The 15,122-nt window shown below is 45.2% G+C and overlaps 1 long non-coding RNA gene, 2 other non-coding genes and 3 pseudogenes across 4 annotated transcripts; 1 reads left to right on the plus strand and 5 right to left on the minus strand.

The window, feature by feature from the left end:
• Positions 1–3,484: 3,484 nt before the first annotated feature.
• On the minus strand, positions 3,485–3,598 carry LOC115539247 (uncharacterized; annotated as a pseudogene).
• A 345-nt stretch (positions 3,599–3,943) lies between these two features.
• LOC115539255 (uncharacterized) lies at positions 3,944–4,079 on the minus strand (annotated as a pseudogene).
• Positions 4,080–9,493: 5,414 nt separating this feature from the next.
• On the minus strand, positions 9,494–9,684 carry LOC115539258 (U2 spliceosomal RNA). Its single transcript, XR_003975784.1, has one exon. It is a non-coding gene; the product is annotated as a U2 spliceosomal RNA (small nuclear RNA).
• Positions 9,685–10,229: 545 nt separating this feature from the next.
• LOC115539229 (uncharacterized) lies at positions 10,230–11,949 on the plus strand. Of its 2 annotated transcripts, XR_003975767.1 has the most exons (3): positions 10,230–10,361; positions 10,684–11,256; positions 11,357–11,949. It is a non-coding gene; the product is annotated as an uncharacterized LOC115539229 (long non-coding RNA). The 2 variants fall into 2 exon arrangements; XR_003975766.1 differs by lacking the exon at positions 10,230–10,361 and having other exon boundaries at positions 10,413–11,256.
• Positions 11,950–14,286: 2,337 nt separating this feature from the next.
• LOC115539248 (uncharacterized) lies at positions 14,287–14,400 on the minus strand (annotated as a pseudogene).
• A 345-nt stretch (positions 14,401–14,745) lies between these two features.
• Positions 14,746–14,910, minus strand: LOC115539254 (U1 spliceosomal RNA). The gene has a single exon (XR_003975782.1). It is a non-coding gene; the product is annotated as a U1 spliceosomal RNA (small nuclear RNA).
• Positions 14,911–15,122: the final 212 nt, after the last annotated feature.

Consider the following 15,122-nt stretch of genomic DNA (forward strand, 5'->3'; position numbering starts at 1 on the left):
TTCTTGGACCCCTGCATAACTGCTTGCAGTTCTAGTTATTATACTTCCCGCGCTAAAAGTGGGCCCACAGCCCAAACCGTAAATGGTGCCGACACGCCAATTGCATGACTAGATCCAGGTCCGGCACCGCTACTCAGATAATTAAATCCAGACACGCCGGCCACTAGGTGGCGCTATACCAAGGAAAGACGCGTTTGGGGCTATAACTCCCACACCGAACCTCCCACATTCAAAACCTTGTACACACATGTTCACTGGAGTCTGCTGCATCTTTTGGCATAGGCCACGCCCATTTGCGTCTAGAATTTTTTTTCGCAAAATCGCGAAAACCGCAAAACTGTTTTTTCCCTACTCCTCCCACATTTCTTGACCAATCGACACCAAACTTTGCACACGACATCTTCAGACGCACACGCAAAGAATGCATGAAACACTTTTTTGATCCGTCCTTCGATAACGAAACGGTAGCGTTTTGAATATTGGTTTATGAGCTAAATTAGACGTGGAATATCAAAAATCCAAAGAAATCCAAAATTAGACATCGGATCGAGTCCACATTTTACAAACATGTTGGTGCTAACCTTAATGTCGTTCGATAAAAATTTCGGAAAATTTCGCCATTAGGGGGCGCAATAAACGAGGAAATTGTATATCTTCTACAAAATTTCGCCGCGAAAACGCTAGACTGACTTCTCGCTACTCCTACCAAAGTCAAATCCTTTGTATCCACAGGTTCAGGGTAGCGTTTTGAACACATGCTTCGCGTTGTGCCGGCGAAACGCACATTTCTTGTCGCGTTGTGCCGGCGAAATGCACACTTCTTGGACCCCTGCATAACTGCTTGCAGTTCTAGTTAGGGGTCCAAGCCAACAGGTTGGATCCCTATTGTTTTTGTAGTGTTTATTATTATTCCCCCCTAGAAGTGGGTCCACAGCCCAAACCGTAAATGGTGCCGACACGCCAATTGCATGACTAGATCCAGGTCCCTGAGTTCTAAGCATACGACCAAATCCAGACACGCCGGCCACTAGGTGGCGCTATACCAAGGAATACGCGTTTGGGGCTATAACTCCCACACCGAACCTCCCAAATTCAAAACCTTGTACCCACTTATTCACTGGAGTCTGCTGCATCTTTTGGCATAGGCCACGCCCATTTGCGTCTATAATTTTTTTTCGCAAAATCGCGAAAACCGCAAAACAGTTTTTTCCCTACTCCTCCCACATTTCTTGACCAATCGACACCAAACTTTGCAAACGACATCTTCCGACGCACACGCAAAGAATGCACGAAACACATTTTTGATCAGACCTTCGACGACGAAACGGTAGCGTTTTGAATATTGGTATATTAGCTAAATTAGACGTGGAATATCAAAAATCCAAAGAAATCCAAAATGAGACATCGGATCAAGTCCAACATGTTGGTGCTAACCATAATGTCGTTCGATAAAACTTTCGGAAAATTTCGCCATTAGGGGGCGCAATAAACGAGGAAATTGTATATCTTCTACAAAATTTCGCCGCGAAAACGCTACACTGACTTTTCGCTACTCCTACCACAGTCAACTCCTTTGTATCCACAGGTTCAGGGTAGCGTTTTGAACACATGCTTTGCGTTGTGCCGGCGAAACGCACATTTCTTGTCGCGTTGTGCCGGCGAAATGCACACTTCTTGTTATTATACTACCTCCCCGTGAAAGTGGAACTACAGCCCAAACCGTAAATGGTGCACACGCGCCAATTGCATGACTAGATCCAGAATCGGCACCGCTACTCAGATAACAAAATCCAGACACGCCGGTCCCTAGGTGGCGCTATACCAAGGAATACGCGTTTGGGGCTATAACTCCCACATCGAACCTCCCACAGTCCAAAAACTTGTACACAGAGATGCACTGGAGTCTGCTGCATCTTTTGGCATAGGCCACGCCCATTTGCGTCTATAATTTTTTTTCACAAAATCGCGAAAACCGCAAAACTGTTTTTTCGCTACTCCTCCCACATTTCTTGACCAATCGACACCAAACTTTGCACACGACATCTTCAGACGCACACGCAAAGGAATCGTGAGACAGTTTTTTGATCCGACCTTCGACGACGAAACGGTAGTGTTTTGAATATTGGTTTATGAGCTAAATTAGACGTGGAAAATCAAAAATCCAAGGAAATCCAAAATTAGACATCGGAACGAGTCCAAATTGTACACACATGTTGGTGCCAACCTTAATGTTGTACGATAAAAATTTCGGATAATTACGCCATTAGGGGGCGCAATAAACGAGGAAATTGTATATCTTCTACAAAATTTCGCCGCGAAAACGCCACACTGACTTCTTGCTACTCCTACCACAGTCAAATCCTTTGTATCCACAGGTTCAGGGTAGCGTTTTGAACACATGCTTCGCGTTGTGCCGGCGAAACGCACATTTCTTGTCGCTTTGTGCCGGCGAAATGCACACTTCTTGGACCCCTGCATAACTGCTTGCAGTTCTAGTTATTATACTTCCCGCCTTGAAAGTCGGTCCACAGCCCAAACCGTAAACGGTGCACACGCGCCAATTACATGACTAGAACCAGGTCCGGCACCGCTACTCAGATAACCAAATCCAGACATGCCGGCCTCTAGGTGGCGCTATACCAAGGAGAAACACGTTTGGGGCTATAGCTCCCACACCGAACCTCCCACAGTCAAAAACTTGTACCCACTTATTCACTGGAGTCTGCTGCATCTTTTGGCATAGGCCCCGCCCATTTGCGTCATTAATTTTTTTTCGCAAAATCGCGAAAACCGCAAAACTGTATTTTCGCTATCCCTCCCACATTTCTCGACCAATCAACACCAAACTTTGCACACGGCATCTTCAGACGCACACGCAAAGAAACCCTCAGACAGTTTTTTGATCCGACTTTCGACGACGAAACGGTAGAGTTTTGAATATTTGTTTATTAGCTAAATTTGACGTGGAAATCAAAAATTCAAAAAATACCAAAATTAGACATCGGATCAAGCCTACATTTAAGTCACATGTCGGTGCTAGCCTTAATGTCGTTCGATAAAAAATTCGGAAAATTTCGCCATTAGGGGGCGCAATAAACGAGAAAATTGTATATCTTCTACAAATTTTCGCCGCGAAAACGCTACACTGACTTCTCGCTACTCCTACCACAGTCAAATCCTTTGTATCCACAGGTTCAGGGTAGCGTTTTGAACACATGCTTCGCGGTTGTGCCGGCGAAATGCACATTTCTTGTCGCGTTGTGCCGGCGAAATGCACACTTCTTGGACCCCTGCATAACTGCTTGCAGTTCTAGTTATTTTTCTTAATTCAGCCCAAAAATGTAACAATTAAACACTTTTCCACTTGATAATATGAATCTCATCAGCTACATCAACTCAAAGTATGAAAATAATAAACAAAACATTCAGCAGACTAGCGGATCCTTTATGAGCGATCCCTGGGTTGAGGGATAGGGACTTTGGGGGGTCATCAGCCATTCCCAGGGGGTCACCCATCCAAGTACTAACCAGGCCGGACCCTGCTTAGCCTCCGAGATCAGACGAGATCGGGCGTGCTCAGGGTGGTATGGCCGTAACCAAGAATTGTCGGGACCATATTAGTATTTATACAAGAGGAGCACGTAAGGAGTGAGAGTTCTACCATGGCCAGAGACGGGACTTGTACAGAAACAATGATTGGATCCATAATGAATGAAAGAAATGAATGAATGAATGAATGAATGAATGAATGAATGAATGAATGAATGAATGAATGCGTTATTCCAGACTCAGAGTTCCATATTTGAACGCAATGCATTACACTGCTTGGGCGTCATCGTTTGCGTGATCTTTTGAAGAAACGTAGCGATGCAAAACATGGTATGGACTACAATATAGCACGATGAAGCCATTCATAGCTATTAATTCTTTAGAACAACATGATCAGGGGAGAGCGCGAACGCAGTCCCCCACTACCAGAAATTATGCAATCGAGATTCCCACATTTGGGGAATTCGCACGGGTCAGCAACAGCCTCAGTGCAATGGCTGAGCCTCGCTATGGGTGAACCAATCAATTTTTAGGCGTTTATTTAAGTCAGGCACAGAGTTACATTTTACAACATGGTTTCATGGTCAAAACACATTCAAAGGTTAAAAAGCAAAATAGTTACATTTTACAGCAAGGTCAACGCATTCAAATGTTAACACAAAATTCTACATAACTCAGTGTTCTCTATTTTCCAGAGTTCCTTACATACCACCATTCCATATCGTTCCTTGTCCCTCCACACATAATCCTTTACCAAGGTTATGCTCAAATTAACGATTGATTCCGCTGAAAACAAAAGGCTCTTGTACACCATTAGGTTACGACACCTCCACATCGACTCTTTTGTGCAATTAATCAAGGCCCACCATCTTTCCCATCCCTTACAATCCCCACTCTTTATAACCCCATACAGGACATCTGATTCCGTTGGGACTCTAAACAGGTCACCCAGCCAAGGCCCCAATAAGCTCCAAACCCTCCGAGCCACCCCACATGACCACAACAAATGCGAAACATCCTCGTCTCCACCACACCCCACCCTGGGACATCTTGCGCTCTTAGATGACCCCCGTCTCTTCAGAAAATCTCGTGTAGGGAGACACCTCTGAACTGCCTGCCAAGCGAGATCTCTATCTGCGTTGAGCAAAAATGGCGAGTTGACATTTCTCCACACCCTAAGGCAGCTGGCTTCAGCCAGCGCGCCAACAGTAACCAGTCTTGACCGTTCGGGGCTCAAACAACTCTCCACGAAGGCTCGGTCTACCCGACCAACATCCCGCCACTTTCCAGACTTTACAAAGGTCACCACCCTTTCATACAGCAGAGGTCTCTTCTCTGCATGAGGTCTTTTTAGGCACGGTCTTAACCCCACTTTCCTTAGGACTTGATGGCCTACCCAGAACATGGCGAAATTTGGCCATAGACTCCTCCTATTTTCGTTTAGTACTGCCTGCAATATGGGCGTCAGGAATAGAGCCTCCATTTTCTTTGCTAGATCAGGGACATTTTTACCCCCTTTCTGTAATGGCCTATACATTATCTCTCGTCTAATTCTCTCTTGCTGCGCTCCCCACACAAACTGAAAAATGCATCTTCTCAGGGCTGTCATTACATACTTGGGGGCTGGAATTGTTGCGGCAAGGTAAGTGAGAGAAGCAACAATTTCTGAGTTGATCACCAGTACTTTCCCCGTAAAGGTGAGATTTCTTTGCTCCCATTGGAGCAGTTTACCTTTAATCTTTGGTAGTTTTTTCTCCCAATTAATATTTTCCATGTTTTGCCCAATCTCTAGTCCTAGAATCTTAATTCTCTCATCCCTTTGGACCAGGCCGTGGTTAAATTTTGGTTCAGGCCAATTAAGATACAAGATTTCACTTTTTGACCTATTGAGTTTGGCACTAGAGGCGGCGGAGAATTGGTCACACCAATATAGCACTTTAAGGATTGACTTATTGTCTGTGCATAATATTGTTAGATCATCCATATACACGGATAGCTTGGCTTCCTGTCCCCCGCTTCCAGGGACTTGGAGACCATGAATAGAAGGGTCTTCCTTTATAGCCCGAGCCAAGGGCTCCATGGCGAATATAAACAACATAACAGACAATGGGCATCCCTGTCTTACTCCTGAGCAAACTTCAAAGGTGTCAGTGGAGTGACCATTGATAACAACCTTGCTTAAGCAGTCAGTATACAGCAAGTCAATCCAAGCTCTAAGCTGAGGCCCAAAACCAAGTTTAACCAGGACTTTCCTGAGGAAGGTATGGCTAACCTTGTCAAATGCTTTTTCCAAATCTAAGGCGGATATACATAATGGCAGTCTGCGGTCCCATGCGTAGAGGTAGGAATCTCTGACTAAGGCAAGACTTTCACTCATGTATCTTCCAGGTATTGCACATGTCTGCTCTTCCCCCACAATCTGCCCAGACACTTGTTGCAGGCGGAAAAAAAGGGCTTTTGCAAGGATCTTTCTGTCTACACCAAGCAAGGTAAGTGGGCGCCAGTTCTTAATGTCTTTTTTGTCTCCTTTTTTGTAAAGCAAGGAGATGATACCTGTTCTTAAGGATAATGGTAGGTTATTACTATGCAAACTTTCATTAAACATCTCTAAAAGTGGGTCTTTTAATACATCCCAAAAGGTAACATAAAATTCTTTGGGTAACCCATCAGCTCCTGGGGCCTTATTATCTTGCATGCTCTGTATGGCTTTGGTCAATTCATTTACAGTTAAGTCACTTTCGAGTTCAGAGGCAATACCGACGTTTGGCTTTAAGAAACTCAAGAGGTCTTCCAAGGCGTTTATGTCAGTCACCCCTTCTTTATACAATTCAGTATAAAAGGTATGTATTAAAGCAAGGATGTCTTTAGTTTCTGTTTTTTCTATTCCATCCTCATTCAGAATGGATGACATAGTGTTCCTGGGTCTGGCTAATTTCCTAAAGAAGTATCTGGAACATTTTTCGTTATCTTCCATGTGTTTAGTCCTGCTACGCATAAGCAGGCCTTTAGAATCCTCAGCAGTAACAGCTATCATCTCCTTCTTTAGCCTCACAATCTCTACTGCCACATCAAACCCTGAATGGGCCATCGTATATAAACGCTGTAACTTTGCCTGTTGTTTTTTGCATTTGAAACGCTTTTTCATTGCAATTCTTTTCCCTTCTCGTGTGAAAAAGTTTTTGGTCCGACTTTTTAAGTCTTCCCACCACTCTCCGACTGACTGGAATAAAAACTGCAGTGAAATCCATCTTTTTAACTTGTCCTTTAGTCTTTCTACTAATTTTAGATCTTTGAGTAATGAAACATTTAATTTCCAGGGATTTTGGCTTGTATGAGCCTTAACATTGCACCTTATTGTGCAGTCAATTTTTGAATGGTCACTGAAAAAAACTGGGGTAACAGCTGCATCAGAAACTAAAATGTTCTTTGTTGTCAACAGAAAATCAATACGTGAACAAATGGTGCCATTTGACCATGTATAGCCTGGTGTGTTAGGGTTCTTATAGCGAAAGGTATCATTAAGTTTAAAATCCTTGATGAGGTTATTCAACATTTCTGAACTTGAGTCAAGTCTGACCGTAGCAACGGTCATTCTGTCCTTTTTGTCCATAAGACAATTGAAGTCCCCGCCCAGGATCACATCGCTTCCACACACAAGAAGCGGCTGTATTTCTTTAAGAACCTCTAGGCGTTCATTTAGATCAGGTGGACAGTAAACATTGATTATTCTAAATTTTAGCTGGTGCCATTCAACGTCAATACAAAGCAGTCTTCCACCAATCACTCGTTTGACCCTTTTTATGCAGAAATCTTTACCTTTGAATAAAACCACAACCCCTGACGCTCTGTTCTTGTTGTCCCCTGACCATACAGATTGGCCAAAGGTCCATCTTTGTTCAAATGTCTTGTAATCGTCTCTGTATGGTATATTACATTCTTGGAGTAGAAAGATGTCATGTTTTTCACTATTTAAAAAGGTGAAAGCCGTCAGGCACTTCACAGGGTCATTAAGGCCTCTAGTGTTCAGGGATGAGATGGAGAGGACAGGCATCAGGATAGTGAGTGGGGGGGGGGGCAAAAGCTATATTTGGTCTTTCCTGATCTTTTTTGGTCGTTTGGGTCTAGCTAGAGGCTCCGGCTTGTGGGTTTCCCTGATGTGTGTGACAGCAGTAAAGGCCTCCACCTGCTCGTCTTCGAGAAAGGAGGGGTTTTTTCCAAGGGACGATGACCATTTTGTTCCGGGATACGTGGGAATCATCAGGAGAGATGGCTCACCTGATGATGAAGAATTCATCTGACGTTTCTTGGAATGTGCTGATTGGTCGGGTGGGCTTTCAAACAATGGTATAGCCGGAGGAGTTTCTAGTGCTTCCAACAGCAGGTTCCCCCTCTCAGCGGGCATTTCTGGATCTGTGATATCAGGAAGGTTAGCCAGCAGGGATTCTAACATGTCACCTGCTTCCTGGAGAGTTGCCGGAGATTTCCTTCGCTGGATGCCCTGTTCTGGCCTGGGGGTGGATTCCGCTTGCTGTGCAGGCCGGTGGTCGATCGCTGGGGCAAGGGTGGCGTCGATGGCAGTGGACCCTACATTATCATCCGGTATGGGGTCTGCAGCCCAGTCCAATATTGGTCCATTATCTGGGGCTGCATCCGGTTCTTTGGGAACGAGCAGCACCTGGTGTAATGGTTGGTCCTCGTTAAGACCTTGGTTCATCGGGAGGTTGTTGGTGATAGTGTTGAGCTTCACTCGGTTGGAGTAGGCCTTGGGACAGTCCCTGAATCTGTGGCTGGTTGAAGAACACAGACTGCATTCTAGTGGGGTTGTGCACTGGTCTGTATTGTGGTCTGATGCTTTGCACCTTTTGCAGTTGTTGCTAGGACAGGAGGCTGCAAGATGGTCCAGGCTTCCACACCTCCTGCACTGCTTGGGTTGGCCAGGGTAGAATGCAGAGCCACGGAATGCTCCCAGCTGGATCGTGTTAGGGATGTGTTGGACTGCTCCCTCAGCCCGTCGTAAACGCACCTGGAAGCGTCTGGTTCCTGTTTTTACTCCATCGATGTCGGTAACCTCCATTCCATTGGTGACATCGCAAAACCTCGATAACCAGGTCCACACGTCTTGATTTCTAACTTTTTCAGAAAGGATAATCACGTGGACCGTCTTTACATCTCTTTCTGCCAGCGGTATCATTGTGATCTTCTTGAAGCTCGGTGCTGATCTCTTCTTCTCATCAAATCGTTGCATACAAAGGTCAAAGTTCTGCACTGTTGTAAAGACAACTTCATATATCTTCTTACCCGGGAAGGCAAAAACGTAATCCAGTTCGTTGGTCGAAAACTGAAGGTCTTTCTGGAGAATTTGTCGACTGAACTGAAGCCGGTCCATTTCGAGGTCTTCTAGGAGGTTGAATCTCACTGCATTCCTTCGATTCTGTTGGAAGGCCATGGCAACTGCCGGAGGAGTTGATGAAGCCATGGCCGGCTTAGCTAGACTGCTTGTTCTGTCCGCAATTCACTGTGTCCCATACAACGCTCGACTACAGACTTGCTATGGGTGAACCACCTTCTTGATCATGGTATCTCCCTTGCCAGGTAAGTATGAGTTGAACACGTTCAGGTGGGCTGAACGATGCCCACGCGTGTTCCCGTGGAGAACGGTTGCAAAGCATTCGGAGATGTCTAGACTTTAATAAACACTGCAGACCACCGGTCACACGATGACAGGCGAATCTGAAATCAGCGAGATGGAAGCATAACGAAAGGAAACCTGGAGATCCGAGTTATCGACACGCCACAGAAAGAATCCTTTTTTCTTTCTTAAACAACAGAATATCGTTGGAATAATTGTAAACAGTGCGTTTATGAATTGTAAATGACACTTTATTGTCTACAGGCGGACGGGTGTACTCTCAGGAGGAGTTTAGTTTTGTTTTTCACAGTGAGAGAGGGGTGCACCGGTCCTGGAGGTACTGCAATACCAGGTCGATGCGTGGAGTGGACGGGGCAAGCCCCTTTTCCATCTCCCAGTTCCAAAAATCAATTTAATATATGGTCCCCGGGTAGGGGACGTATCAGATATTAAACTGATAAGAACAGATACTACACTTGATCTTAGCCAAAAGGCCGAGAAGCGATGGCCACACATGCTCAGACCAAGAGGCGAGGTTCCCAGACACGTCGCCCCACGTGGCGGTTTAACAGACAACGAAAAAACAAAACAAAAGAATGACCAAGCACCCTGTGTGCGTGTTTGTGTGTATGTGAAAGCTGAAGAAATAAACCGAGGTCGCTACATCTCTTTGCTGCTGCCTGCTGGCAGTGTCACTAGGCCGTCTGCATGTTTCACAAATAGAGTTTGGAGCAGTGGAGGCTTCTATAAGACTACAGGTGAAGCAGTGCTTCACCAAAAAAATGTTAAAAAATAAATAAACCAACAATACTATCGAATACTGCCAAAATGGTGGTGCCCACGATTTCCCCGCCCCAACAACGTCAACACCCGGAACTCTATTGCAGCCAATGAGCTCGAGTTGAAAAAGAAAATAGCTTACAGCACGTGGTTTCACTCAGGTAAATTGTATCCCCTTCACCGTTTGCTAGTTAATAATTCGACCTTTTTTTTAAGGTTTGTATTAAGCTGTTTCGATTTTGTAGAAAGAGAAAAGATTTCGACCTTGTCATAACACGGTCGTTGTGTATAAAGGGAAGACGTAGAGGGTGCGTTTTTAGCTGCTGGGTAGACTTCAGTCAACCTATCGCCGTTTTGTCTGCGAGCAACCATATTACTCGTGGGTGGTCTCCTTTTAATCGGGGTAATCTAAGCTTTCCAACGGTGTATGGCATGACTATATGTACCCAGGGGTCGTTTAAATAATAAGCTGATTAATGTGTGTTTTGTAACGATAGCTAGGCGCGGCTAACGACACTGTTTACAATGAGTAAGGGCATACGTCGCATACCTGCAAACGTTTTCTTGGACAATTTGATGTGGATATGTGTTGATTTGGGTAAATGTGACTGTTTAGACAACAGCTGATGCGAGAGTAAGTGTAACATAAAGCAATTTGGCGACCGTGTTAATCTCTTGTTGCATGGGATGCGCTGCATACCTGGTAAACAGTAGTGTTATTCCAGATCCATGCCATCGCCAGGGAGACCTTTACCTGTGATGTCTGCGGGAAGAGCTTGGCCACTAAACCATCGCTGGTCAGCCATCAACAGCTACACCAGTACCCCAACATCATTTTGTACCGGCAAGGAGAGGCCAGGCTGTACTGTACAGAGGCAGCAAGGTCTGTGGCAGAGGCCCGCAGCAGCACTGTTGTTGACCCTAAATGGCTGGATCTCAAGACAGCAGAGGCGGCTGCCAAGAGGTCGGGGGCTGAGCTGTGGAAAGGTCAGCTGGTCATCACGTTCGGGTAGTACGCCGGTCAGACCTTCAGGTGGCTTGTGGAGAATGATGTCGGCTGGCTGGTGTGGCTGCTGTTCCAGTACTGCCAGCAGGGAGAGCAGAAGGAGCTGCTGAAGTGGCAGAAGGAGCGACTGCTCCTTCGGCCACAAGGTGACTCCTCACCTGAAAGTGCTGTCGGACGCACCGTTCCCGGAGGCTCCTGCGCTGCCAACATCCCTCCCTCCGCCAGACCGGCCTCAGGTCCAGTACCGGCTCATCTATCACGAGGCTGGAAAGAGACGTGGTGAGAAGCGGAGGTAAGTTGTCATAAGCACTTTGTTTCACCTGTTGGCTGTGGAAAGCAAATAGCACACACGTCATATCAATACTGATCACATGTGTATTTTATGTTTCCAGATTATTTGTTGATGAGCCACAGCCTGTGACTCCCGCGAACCGACCCGTTCAGCCCACTGGGTTGTCGTCCTCCACCCGGCCGAAGCCTGCTGCGCTCACCCCCATTCTGCCGAGGCCTTCTGCGCCTACCCACCTCCAGCCGAGGCCACCCGCTGCGTTGACCTACGGCCCACCCCCTGTGTCGGCAGCACCCATACTGCAGGTCTTCCCCGCACAGCCACAGGCGCCCTCCGTCCTGTTTCGTGGGACATCCTGCAGCCAGAGCTTTGTCCCTCCTGCACCAACAGTCAAGGCATTCATGCCTAACAAGTCCTCAAGGCCATGTGGGGCTTGCCACATGCCAAACTGTGGTGGACAGTGGAAGAGGTACAACCCTTTCAAGGACAAAGTGGCTGGAAGCATTCAGAAAATGTTTTCCTACTGTCCATCCACTAGGAAGTCCACTACCCCTGGCTTCGACAATGTGGTGTATGACAACTTTGAACTCTTTAAGAGTGTCGTGGATGCAGAGTTGGAAAGGAGGACTGTGTGTGTGTGTGTGTGTGTGTGTGTGTGTGTGTGTGTGTGTGTGTGTGTGTGTGTGTGTGTGTGTGTGTGTGTGTGTGTGTGTGTGTGTGTGTGTGTGTGTGTTTGTGAATAACTTACCTCTGTGATGCCACTGTTCCTGTGCCATCTGTAAGAGAGAGAAAGAGGCTTGTTTGTGTGTGTTTGTCTCTGTCTTTGTGTGGGTTATTAAAGTGCTTCAGCAAGCACTATCTATTTATTTATATCGTTCAAAAAAATGCAAAAAAACGTATAAAAAACTTTGTAGTATCCATTCTGGTCTATTTTCAATATCAAGGCCAATCTTTTTAACCTTAATCAGTTCCAATCTAACACAATCAGTTTACATACCCTTTAGTGGTTGTTCATGTTCAGATAATCTGTGTTTTTGTCATGCATGTTGTTTGTCTTTGTCAGCTTCATGTGTTTGTGATGTTTGTATGTATTTGTCTGCTTCAGTTTTAACAAAAGTTTGCTAAAGAAAACACAAAAAAACACAAAAGGGAGGAACAGCTTGAGCCTTTATTTGTTGATTGGTCACCTGAGTCTTTGGATAATCATGTTCATTATTGCACTTTAGCCTGTACAAGCCAATTGTTGACTTGTATCTTAAAGGGGTAGTTTGGAATTTTGGACATAGGGCCTGATTCCGAAGTGAGCATTGGTATTCTATATCACTGGAGACAGTTTTCAACACATTTCATTCAGTCCTTCTAGTTGCAGAGTTCGCTCGTGCTAGGCTAGCGCAAGTCAACGGGCAATGCTAGCCTGCAATTAAAAACAGTCTTACCCACTCCACAGTACACCCGAGGTAAATCAATTATAACGACAGACTATACATCTAAATGTCTGTTTATAGAATAATGTTAGAAATAAAACCAACCTTGCATTGCATTGCATTTTGAGGGAATTGCGGGGTCTCAGCAGCAGTGTTTATATTCCTGTACGTAGGCTACGGCAGCGGCGGACTGATACCTAGGTTACCTGCCGCTGTCATTGCTACAAACGCAGAGTACAGTGAACGAAGGAATTCTACAAGCGTATTAAATTAACAAGATATGGCCACGTTTGGAGGAGTTAGCGATGCATCTGCTTTTGAAGACGATTATGAGGAATTTGTTGTATCCAACGAACCGTACATGTACGAGCCGGTGTTTTGATGTCAAAGCCAGCAGCAACAAGCCACAGTTGAGTCCTTTCTGGATCTCGCACTGGAAATTGGTGGAAACTTTGTGGTGCCCATCTGTACCGTTTATTTCTACAATTTCTAAAAGCACACTGAACCATCATGTTGCCTAGTCGTTCAATTGCGCTTCTGTCCCACGCTTCTCTGTTTACGTTCTTCTGTCGTGATTCGGTTACAAACCTAACCAGCGCATAGTAGAATTCCGCTTCTGCTGAGAAAGTAGTCCCTCGATGATTCATGCGATGCATGGTTAGTTTTATTTCTAACGTTATTCTATCAACACAGACATTTAGATGTATAGTCTGTCGTTATAATTGATTTACCTCGGGTGTACTGTGGAGTGGGTAAGACTGCTTTTAATAGCAGGCTAGCATTGCCCGTTGACTTGCGCTAGCCTAGCACGAGCGAACTCTGCAACTAGAAGGACTGAATGAAATGTGTTGAAAACTGTCTCCAGTGATATAGAATACCAATGCTCACTTCGGAATCAGGCCCTATGTCCAAAATTCCGAACTACCCCTTTAAGTACAAGTGTGTGTTCTTCAATTGTTGAGATTTTTGCATTATTATTAATGTTATTTATATGTGCCTTTCCTTTTGATGTGTGCATGTCTGTCAGCTCCATGTTTAACTAAATGTTTGCAAATGGTAGTACATGTTTGTCTCTCGTCTCATGCTCTCGTGTTCTCGCCTGTAGATCTGTACCTTGTTGTGGTGGGCGAGCTTTTAATTAAACAGATCTTGTTTACTTGTGTTTTATATGCATTGCCTTTTCAATGAAACCCATTCTGGGTGAAAAATAAAAGTTGTAAAAGAATTTGAGTCTCTGTGTGCTTGGCTTTCACAAGGGGTGGGGTAGTGGAAAGAAAAAACACACCAAAGAAATTAGAAGTCCTTGTGTCTTCTCTCCCGCAACCAGAGGTGTGAATACACCCCCACTTTGCTGGCTGCACTCCCTGTGTGGTCAAAATAATGAGTTCTGTGAATGGCTCTGTCATCCAGACAAAGTGAGTGCACTGAATACATTCTTATTATTTTTCTTAATTCAGCCCAAAAATGTAACAATTAAACACTTTTCCACTTGATAATATGAATCTCATCAGCTACATCAACTCAAAGTATGAAAATAATAAACAAAACATTCAGCAGACTAGCGGATCCTTTATGAGCGATCCCTGGGTTGAGGGATAGGGACTTTGGGGGGTCATCAGCCATTCCCAGGGGGTCACCCATCCAAGTACTAACCAGGCCGGACCCTGCTTAGCCTCCGAGATCAGACGAGATCGGGCGTGCTCAGGGTGGTATGGCCGTAACCAAGAATTGTCGGGACCATATTAGTATTTATACAAGAGGAGCACGTAAGGAGTGAGAGTTCTACCATGGCCAGAGACGGGACTTGTACAGAAACAATGATTGGATCCATAATGAATGAAAGAAATGAATGAATGAATGAATGAATGAATGAATGAATGAATGAATGAATGAATGAATGCGTTATTCCAGACTCAGAGTTCCATATTTGAACGCAATGCATTACACTGCTTGGGCGTCATCGTTTGCGTGATCTTTTGAAGAAACGTAGCGATGCAAAACATGGTATGGACTACAATATAGCACGATGAAGCCATTCATAGCTATTAATTCTTTAGAACAACATGATCAGGGGAGAGCGCGAACGCAGTCCCCCACTACCAGAAATTATGCAATCGAGATTCCCACATTTGGGGAATTCGCACGGGTCAGCAACAGCCTCAGTGCAATGGCTGAGCCTCGCTATGGGTGAACCACCTTCTTGATCATGGTATCTCCCTTGCCAGGTAAGTATGAGTTGAACACGTTCAGGTGGGCTGAACGATGCCCACGCGTGTTCCCGTGGAGAACGGTTGCAAAGCATTCGGAGATGTCTAGACTTTAATAAACACTGCAGACCACCGGTCACACGATGACAGGCGAATCTGAAATCAGCGAGATGGAAGCATAACGAAAGGAAACCTGGAGATCCGAGTTATCGACACGCCACAGAAAGAATCCTTTTTT

The sequence above is a fragment of the Gadus morhua genome, unplaced genomic scaffold (assembly GCF_902167405.1).
Source record: "Gadus morhua unplaced genomic scaffold, gadMor3.0, whole genome shotgun sequence".
Lineage (NCBI taxonomy): Eukaryota > Metazoa > Chordata > Actinopteri > Gadiformes > Gadidae > Gadus > Gadus morhua.